Here is a 10593-nt window from a genome sequence, read left to right as displayed (position 1 = left end):
TGTACTGACTCACTGAGCAGCCTACAAGCTATCAACCAGTGCTACCGTTGCCACCCTCTGGTAGCGTCCATTCAAGAGTCCATCTATGCCCTGGAACAGTCCCGCCGCTCCGTGTGTTCGTGTGGACCCCAGGACACGTCGGAATCCTCAGCAACGAACTTGCCGACAGGCTGGCCAAACAGGCGACGCGGAAACTGCTTCTGGAGATAGGCATCTCCAAAGCTGACCTGCGTTCTGTCGTACACCACAGGGTTTTCTGGCTTTAGGAGACAGAATGGCATAACAGCATGCATAACAAACTGTGTGTCATTAAGGAGACTATGAAAGTGTGGAAGTCTTCCATGCGGGCCTCTCGCAGGGAATCATTTGTCTTCTGCTGGTGTCGAATTGGCCATATGTGGCTAATGCATGGATACCTACTCTGTTGCCGGGACCCACCTCAGTGTCTCTGTGCCTCCCAAATGACAGTCGTCCACTTCTTGCTGGATTGCCCACTTTTAGCCGCTTGGCGGCAGTTTATTTTAACTTTTCTAGCACCTTGCCTTCGGTGGTGGGCGACAATGCCTCCACAGCAGCTTCAGTTTTATGTTTTATCCGTGAGAGTGGGTTTTATAATTCTATGTAAGTTTTAGCACATGTCCTTTGTCCCTCTGTCTCTTCCACCCTAGTGCCTTTGGGGTGGAGGTTTTAATGTGCTGCAGAGTGGCTGGCTTTCCCTTTTTGTTCTCGTGGTTGGCCAGCCACTGTAATCTGCTTTCGTGTTTTACTCTCTTCTGTTTCTAGCGTCTCTGTTTTCTTGTCCTCTTTTGTTCCTTTTAGTGTTCATTGCCTTCCCTTTGTTCTAGTGGCTTTTCCTTTCTTTCCGTTTTGTGTTATATGTTTCGTTTGTTTTATTCTCAAACTTGTGGCACTACCAGGTGTACCGGTATGAAATGAGCGATTTTTGTGAAAATGAAACACTAATTTTGAATTGAAAAGTAAAAACATTTTATTCAATGTACTGACCATTGCTTACTATACATTTTGACCACCTTTCTGGCAATTTGTGGACACCACGCCAATATAAATGTTCGTCTCTTGAAGCAAACTAATCAGACACCCAAATTTTGACTTCTTGATAGGAATTGAAGTGTTCCTCAGCCAATGCATGTCCCATTGATGAAAACAAATGGTAGTCTGAAGGGGCCAAGTCTGGCAAACACGGCGGTTGGGGTAGCAGCTCCCAGCCAAGTGTTTTGATTGTATCCTGAACCAGTTTTGCTTTGTGTGCAGGTGCATTGTCGTGTAAAAAAATTACTTTGCCCTGTCTTCTGGCCCATTCTGGTCTTTCTTTGATCAATGCATAGTTCAGATTGATCATTTGTTGTCTGTAGTGATTAGTATTCACAGTTTCACCAGGTTTTAGAAGCTCATGATACACCACACCTTTCTGATCCGACCTAACACAGAGCATTGTCTTCTTGCCGAATCGATCTGGTTTTGCAGTCGATGTTGATGGTTGTCCTGGATTAACCCATGATTTTTCCCGTTTAGGATTCTTAAAATAAATCAATTTTTCATCGCCAGTAACAATTTGATGCAAAATTGATTTTCTTTCATGTCATTGAACCAAAATTGGTGCAAATGATGAAGGCACACCCAACACCACGGTCAGTCCAAGAGCCATCTGTCTTTCATTCAATTCATGTGGCACTTTTGGATCTTTTCCATAGCTTTCAGATGGTCAGAAATTGTTTGTTGTGCAACATGTAGCATTGCTGCCATTTGCTTCTGACTCGAAGTATCATCTGCATCCAATATTGCTTGTAATTCGGCGTCTTTGAACTTTTTTGTTGGTCTTCCACTTTCTTCATTTCTTACATCAAAATCATTATTTCTGAACGATTGAAACCATCTTTTGCATGTTGCTTCTGATAGAGCATGATCAGCATATGCCTCGACAAGCATTCGATGCGACTCTGCAGCACTTTTTTTCGAATGAAAACAAAAAATTAATGCTTTCCGCAAATCACCTCTATCTGGTACAAAATTTGACATTGTTAACATGATGAAAACATATGATGTTGTTTGTTCCATGACTTGATGTATACTAAATATCTTTGACAGATGTCATACCAACCAAACAAAACAAAAAAAAAAAAATTAAGGCTCGTTCACAACAAATGTTCCCTATCAACACATTTGTATCTTAACGCTCAATTCATACTGGTACACCTGGTATTTTGTTAGGAACAAGGGGCTGATGACCTCATGGTTTGGTCCCTTTCCCGCCTTTAAACCAACTAACCAACCAACCAACCAACCCTGTTCTTCTCAGAATCATGAGTGTTACAATGCTGCCTCTACTATGAGGGAGCAAGATTATGCTCTCACTTCATCCCGATCCTCCACCACAAGGCCAGGTGCTGTTCACATTCAGATGTTGCAGCATGTTTCTCTTGCGGGCAAACTCTTTCTGCTTAATACATACAGCCACATCTGGGAAGAGGGCATGTTTGCCAGACACTGGTGTGAAGCCACTGCTGTACCCATACCTAAGCCCGATAAGGACCAACACCTTCATTCTAGCTACCGCCCCATTCCTCTCACCAGCTGTGCTTGCAGGGTGATGGAACATATGATTCGTGCCCGGCTGGTATGGTGGCTCGAGTCTTGCAATTTACTAACCACTGCACAGTGAGCATTTAGAGCGTGCCATTCTGCAGTTGACTATCTTGTCACTTTGACCACCCATGTCATTATTGGTTTTCTGCAGAAATCCCAGATTGTGGCCGTGTTTTTCGATTTGGAGAAAGCCTGTAACACCTACGGAAGGACTGGTATCCTCCGTACTCTCTACATGTGGGGCTCCCATGGCTGCCTGCCCTGTTTCCTTCAAGAATTTTTAAAACACAGAGTTGTCAAAGTAAATGTGGACTTTGCTTAGTCGGACATCTTTAACCAGGAAAATGCTTTGTCTCATGATCCTGTCGCCATTAACCCTATAATGGCCTATCTCCTGCCAGGCATCTCCGGTAACCTTTTTGTTGACGATTTTGCCATTTATCACAGTACTCCACAGACTTGTCTCATTGATTGGGACCCTCTGCAATGTCTCAATCATCTTTACTCGTGGAACATCGACAATGACTTCCATTTTTCCACTGACAAAACCATTTGTATGAATTTCTGGTGGGGCTTTTGGTTTCTTCCACAAATCTTTACATCTTGGGTGTTTTGCTCTTTTGTTCATTGAAACTACAAAATTCCTGAGGCTCATGCTTGACTGGGAACACTCTTGGTCGTCCCCGTGTGTCTTACCTGGCAGGCCACTGTATGCAGTCCCTCAGTGTCCTACATGTCCTGAATGGTACTTTCTGGGAAGCAGATCGTACCACCCTTCTCCATTTGCACTGGACCCTTTTTCCATTTAAAACTAGACTTTGGATGTTAAATTTATGCATATGCACATCTATTCCTCTCACGCTGTCTCTATACTATCCACCATCATTGCATATGTTTGGCCATTGGCGCCTTTTACACTAGCCCAATTGAGAGTCTGTATGCAGAAGCTGCTGAACTGCCGCCGCCCTACCACCATGACCTTCTCCTCAGCTGATAGGCATACTGTTTGTCTGCCATACGTGGCCACTCAGCCTATGCCTCGTTCTTCGATGACTCCTTTTATGGCCAGTATGGGGTGTGACCCTCTTCTCTGTTACCTACTGGAGCTTGCTTTGGGCTCTTGCTCTGGCAGCTTAACTTCAAGCTACCTGCAACTTTCCTGGTGGTTGCAAACCGTTCACCACTTTGGCTTCGTGCAGCGGCCCGTGTTCACCTTGGCTTTCACTCACTCCTAAGGACACTACTCCAGCCTTGCTCTCTCCCCTCCAGTTTCACGAACTTTGTGGTAGTACCTTTGCGAACATTGATGGCTCTTGGACTGACCGTGGTGTTGGGTGTGCCTTCATCATTTGCACCATTTTTTTTTTTATACTTCCAGAACAGTGCTCAGTATTTACAGCAGAGCTCAGACCTGTGTCGGACCACGCAGTACATCTGGCCCGGTGGCAGAGGCTTCTCAATTGCGTCATCTGCTCAGACTCTCTCAGCACCCTTCAAAGCCTCTGTATGCCGTACACCATCCCTCCCTTAGTGCAACGGTTCCAGGAAAGCTGCTCACTCTTGATGGAGCCATTGTGATGTGTATGTGGGTTCTCGGTCATGTTGGTCTGACAGGAAATCAGGCGGCTGCTGCTGCTGCTGCTGCCGAGGCTGCAGTCCTCGTACCTCAGCCTGCCAGTTCTTACATTCCCTTCCCTGTGACGATATCTGTGTTGAAACTTTCTGGCAGATTAAAACTGTGCCCCAGACCGAGACTCGAACTCGGGACCTTTGCCTTTCGCGGGCAAGTGCTCTACCAACTGAGCTACCCAAGCAAGACTCACACCCCATCCTCACAGCTTTACTTCTGCCAGTACCTCATCTCCTACCTTCCAAACTTTACAAAGCTCTCCTGCGAAGGTTCAAAAGAGAGCTTCTGTAAAGTTTGGGAGGTAGGAGATGAGGTACTGGCAGAAGTAAAGCTGTGAGGATGGGGTGTGAGTCATGCTTGGGTAGCTCAGTTGGTAGAGCACTTGCCCGCGAAAGGCAAAGGTCCCGATTTCGAGTCTCGGTCCGGCACAGTTTTAATCTGCCAGGAGGTAATATCAGCAATCACTCCGCTGCAGAGTGAAAATCTCATTCTGGATATCTGTGTTGCCATCTGTCAGCAGGTGGTGTCACTTTGGCATCACAACTGGTCCTCCTTTGACGGGAACAAGCTCCAGGTTATTAAGCCTCTCCCACCGGCTTGGACGACCTCCTCTCAGCACTCTTGCTGTGAGGAGATCATTTTAAGTAGGATGCATATTGGTTACTGTCTTTTTAGCCATCACCATTTTTAAGTGGTGCTCTCTCACCACTTTGTGAACATAGTGCTCAGCTTTTGACTGTCCATCACTTCCTGACAGAATGTCCTTTTTTTAATCCTTTATGTCCCCATTTGTGTTTGCTGTGTGAGTTATCGGTCGTTCAGTGAACGATGCACTGGCTGTCGAGCATGTTTTACTTTTTATCTGTTGTAGGAGTATGGCGAAGGCCATTTAAGTTTTAGTTCTGGACCTCTGTGACTCTGTGCCGTATTTTATAGACCTTTCTCCACATCCCTGTTTTTAGCTGTCTCCTCTTCCGTAGTTGGAATTGACATGTAGTCATTATTAAGTCCTCTCTTTATCTTCCTGTTCTACAGTTTTGACGTGGGTGCATATGACCCCAGTTTTTTTTATGCTGTAAAACAAAACAAACAAATGGTAGGTGTGTTCCAAGTTTACAAGGTAATTTCGCACTTCAGAATTAAATGAGGGACCAATAAAAGTTCATTAACATTTGAGACAATTCCACTAATTTCTTAATTCAGGCCAAATTTGCTCACCAACAAGGACAACATAATTAGCAGAACAAGTTATTAATGCCACACAGACAAGGCTCAACATGAGAAAGTCCAGTTAACACACGGCATATAATAGCATCGCAGTTTTGGTAACCATCAAAAGCTCATTATTAAACACGGAAGCAAGAATAAACTCATAAATAAGTCTTCGCTATGAGAGACTGAGCTGCACTACTGATCAAGACGCTACATCTTCTGAACCTTTCAGAATAATATACTGGTTTAACCAAACAGAGCTTAGAGCCACAGCTTAAACATAGCTGACACAGTGGTACTCAATTTTGAATGTTAATAGGTGTTGCTCACACAACATGCCACCAAAACTAGAAGCAGAGTTATAACCATTTTTTCCATTTCACACAATGCAGCTGAGCAACCACAATTTAAATCAGTTCAAAAAATGTGCTCACCTGGTATAGTCTTCTTTAGCATGGACCTTGATGGTAGTAGCAGACTTGCATAGGAATTGTCGCCATACTCCCCCAGCCAATGATTTCCTCCTCTGTGAGCTGCTCCCTCCACAAACCTTCTTTCCACACCTTGGCTGCTGGGACAGTCCTATCCAATGTATTCCAGGTGTTGATGTGATCAGCTGCGGTCCAACACAAACTCAGGCTGCGTATCCATTCCACAGCCAGGGAACCTCCTGCCTCTCCTGTTCAAGGCAGACCACTGGTTCTGCACAGTTGGCGTGGTACTTCTCTGGTCTGTCGACTGCACTCAGCCGTCTCATTCCACATGCCCAGTGTGCTCACAGAATGTGGGAAGTGAATTCGAGACTCAGTCGGATGAAGCAGCCTCAGATGATGGCAGACTGCTCTCTTTTAGTGGAAATGCCCTAAAATGAAGACTGAGTTCCTCATTGGTCTCCTGGAACACTAAGAGACCTCAGCACATACCATGTGCACTTCCTAGTGGTGGATGCACATGGAATCTGTTGAAGTCAGGAGTGTGCTGTGACATATTGATTTTCATGGTACGCCTGAAGAGTGACCAAAAACACCTAGTAAAGATTGGAACAAACTTTCAAAAAATGTGCACCTGGAACATAACCCATACAGAAGGTGGTGGGTCATTTTTTTTCTGAGCCCTACTTTTAAGAACAATTTTGTAGTAAACCACACATAACTAAACACCTACCACTACTGCTGTGGTGTGCAACTCATTCAAGTACTGCACTGTTCAACAGCTCCAGGCATTTCTACAAGAGGCCACTGACGGTGAGTGGTGCCTCAGATGCCTGTGACAGGAAGCCAGTGGCCCCTAGCAGATGAATACCCTTTATGTTGTTGTGCACTGGCTCTGTCCCATCTCTATTGTATGAATCACTAAATGGTTGTATAGTTTGTTACACTGTCATGCTGTGACTCAAATAAAAAGGTTGTCAATATCTGTTAACCGAGTTTCTTATTGCCTCAGAGTTAAAACAAAAGTGACAACAAGAAGAACTTTTGTGTGCTCAACTTTAGTGACTGTGTTCATGTAACTTCTATATGGAGGAGGTCCTTCAGTCTGTTTTCTATTAGCAGCCACTTTGGAAAAACTCTGTGCAGACTCCACCATCTCCATTGCATCTGCCGCCATTTCTGCCATTGGACAGTTGTGCTGAAGATTAGGAAACTTAAGAAAAAAGCTCCACCAGCACTTATTTGCATTTTGGGTGCAAGACCAGAACATTTGTAAGGCTTTGTTTTTGTGGATTTTTCTTTGCATGTGTCAGTTGCCAGCTGACCACCTTGCAGGAACTGACCTCACTTTCCTTTGATGAAATGTGTAGTTTTTTGTCACCAGAAGTGCACTCAAGTTACTGCTGCTCATGCAGAGTTTTACCAGTGCTGCAAGCAACTATTTCAATCATATCGGGCTTGGATGCTGGTGTTCCAGTATCTTAAGTTGTAAGTACCGCTTTATTGCTAAAAGCTCCAGTCAGTCCTATTCTGACTCCATTGTTTGTTACACAATTGCCTGCCTCATACCCAATGAGGAAGATTGTCAGAGGGCACTTCAATGTGAAGCTGTGTTGTTGGGCAAAGTGTTGGACATGGCTCAATCTTTCGAGGTCTCCCATGTGGCAGGCACCGAATCAAAGCATGACAGGATGTTGCCATAATTGATACTGACCCACAATGGCACATAGCAACAGACTTACCAAGTGACAAGGAAGTCCACACGGTGCAAACCAGGAAACGTGGCTGCAATGGACAAGCCTAGTGGCTGCCACAACAACAAAGACAATGTGCAGGCACTTCAGTCATGCCCCTCTGTGCTTGGCTAACCACAGGGCCCCAGCCTTTGCAGCATCTTTTCCCTTCTGTGCTGCATGTGTATCCTCTCGCTATTCTTTTTCACCTCCCTTGGGAAACATGTTTGGGGTGTTATTGGGAATGCTCTGCATTGTCTGTCACTGACATAAGAGCAGTCTCTCCACAGTTTTTCATTCCCCTTTCCTTTCTTTGTTTTCTTTCTCCTCTCATTTCTCTGATTTGGCATTTGTGGTTCCTTTTTTTCTTCTTCCTCCCTGTGTGCTCCTGAGGGCCGGCCCACATGTCTGACGCATTACAGGTGACTGTGTAATGCATAATTTGTAGTTTCACGTACCCCCTGGTACAGGCCAGGCCCAGGGAGGGGTGATTGCCTGAGCTGCTACCTTCCCAAATTGCTGATTGGTCCCTCTGTCAGGTGTTCAGGAGGTGTGACCTGAGGTTTGAACAGTCATCTTAGTCGGGTGTGCCCCCTTGTGAAGGGGGACACCAGTTGTAAGGAGTGCGCCATCAGAGGTGCTAGCAATCATGGGGGAGTTTCTCACAATGAGCTAATCATCTTCACAATCAAAGTCTATGGAACATAAATGGAATGAGCCTAATGATTCAAAGATCCTTCCAACTGCACCACGGTTTCTCATGCTCTCACATACTTAAAACAGCCAGTCCTTCGCAGTGGTAAATCTGTTAATTATTCAGAAAGGTATTGATGCCAATGCTGGTCCTGTGAAATCCTGCTTTCCTGCAGTGAGTCTTCACGGGTTGTCACTTGGCAGCCACTGAGGTGACACCCTTTCATTTCTTAGTCATCATGGTTTTCCTCCAATGGAATGTTCACAGCCTTTGGTCCCACAAAAAGGATGTACAGCTGCTTTTAGCGTCACAGCGTCCCCTTGTACTCTGCTCTCAGGAAACAAAATTGCATCCTCACGACCGCTTTGAGCTTCCACATTTCTTCTTAGTTCATTTTGACCTTCCCCCAGCGGTTGGCGTTCCATCTCATGCAGGCGTCATGCTGCTCATACGGGATGACATTCATAGTCAACCCTGACTACCCATCTTCAAGCTGTTTCAGTTCGCCTTTTCCTTCCTCATCTGACTTTTCCCCTCTGTACCATTTATGTCCCTCTTTCATTTGATGTCAACAGGGCAGACTTCCTTCAGTTTATTGGACAGCTACCTCCCCTATTTCTTCAACTTGGTGACTTTAATATGCATCATCCCCTTTGGGATTCTCCCAGGACCTGTCAGAGAGGCGCCATCTTGGCTGATAATCAACTCGACCTCTTCTGCCGTAACACTGGAGTACTCTCATTACGTTCTGACTCCTCACACGTCTATTCCCATTTGGACTTATCCTTCTGCACTGGCCAGCTTACCCATCGTCTAGCTCTACATTCCTTATTCAGCTCTACATTCCTTGTGCTTAGAATTTTTGAATTTGTTTTCTGAGAGTTTAGGGTGTGTGACAGTTGCATGGCACATACCAGGTGTAGAAGTACGAAACCGGAATTTCCCTATAGATGGTGCTAGCCATCAATGTAGGGGCCATGAGACGGTGGGTGCAGTGCCACCTGCTTCCTGTAATGGCTGACAACAAATGTCAACACACAGTCACCCAAGTTTCGTCCATCAGCATCTGTTTCAGACCTGTAAACATGTCATATCTTGTGCCTTTGGTGGACAGTATTGGTTTTCTGCTATCATTTGAGGAACACTGCTGCAGAATCACATCAAATACTTCTCAAAGCTTTTGGCAAACATGCTCTTAAGAAAACACAGTGTTTCAAGTGGTTCAAAAAATTCGAAAGTGGTGATTTTGACATGAGAAATGATGAGTGCAAAACACCACAGAAAAAGTTTCAAGACAACGAATTGCAGGCCTTATTGAATGAAGATGAAGATTATACTTAAACTCAACAGGAACTTGCAGAACAATTGAATGTGACACAGAAAGCCGTTTCTATTTAGTTGAAAGCTATAGGAAAGGTGCCGAAAGTGGGAAAATGGGTTCCGCACAAACTGAATAAAAGACAGCAAGCAAATTGAAAGTTCACTTACGAAACGCTGCTCGCCATAAAAAAAAAGAGCCATTTCGCCTTCAAATAGCGTCAAGTGATGATAAATGGATATATTTTGATAATCCTAAGCATCACACTCTGTCTTACTGTGTGACCTTCTGACATGGTAGACATTTAGTCTTGGTGACAAATGCATCGCAGAATGGGATGAGGGCAGTTCTCGCCCACTGCCATGCGGATGACCATGAGCAATCTATCACTTTTGTGTCCAAAAAGCTCAGTACAGTTAAGCAGAACCATTCACAGATAAAAAAAGAAGACCTTGTGATCATTTATGGTATCAGAAAATTTGGAAATTTCATGTATTTTTAGAAGGTACAAAATTCCACTTAGTCACAAATCATAAATCTTTAGTTTCATTGTTACACCCTTCAGTTGCCTTACTTGAGAAAACCACTCATTGCGTTCAGTGTTGGGCCTTACTTTCATCAAGGTATATTACAATATCCATTTCCGTGCACATATATGGGCGCATTGTCTCGACTGTACATTTGAGTGTGATCCATGGTTTGATCAGAAAGAACTGTTACCTTTTCAACTGGGTATAGAAGCACAACAGCCTTTTGATTGTCTCCCCATTACCAGCTCCACGATTGCAAAAATGGTAGCTGCAAACCCAGTGCTTAAACACATTTGTGCAGGTATGATCCGGGTGGCCTGACTGTCTGCTGCTATGGGAATCTGACCCGTTGCAGAAATTATACACTTTCCATCATCATCTTTCTCTGTTGGATGGTATCATTCTCTTCTCAACAGAAAAGGCACTCCTCAGGGCTGTGAT

General features: G+C 44.6%; 1 non-coding gene across 1 annotated transcript; it reads right to left on the bottom strand.

Annotated features, from left to right (window-relative positions):
• Positions 1–4343: 4343 nt before the first annotated feature.
• Positions 4344–4418, bottom strand: Trnas-cga (transfer RNA serine (anticodon CGA)). The gene has a single exon. It is a non-coding gene; the product is annotated as a tRNA-Ser (tRNA).
• Positions 4419–10593: the final 6175 nt, after the last annotated feature.

Source organism: Schistocerca cancellata, chromosome 9 (genome assembly GCF_023864275.1).
Source record: "Schistocerca cancellata isolate TAMUIC-IGC-003103 chromosome 9, iqSchCanc2.1, whole genome shotgun sequence".
Taxonomy (NCBI): Eukaryota; Metazoa; Arthropoda; class Insecta; order Orthoptera; family Acrididae; genus Schistocerca; species Schistocerca cancellata.
This window is presented reverse-complemented; position numbering and strand designations above follow the sequence as displayed.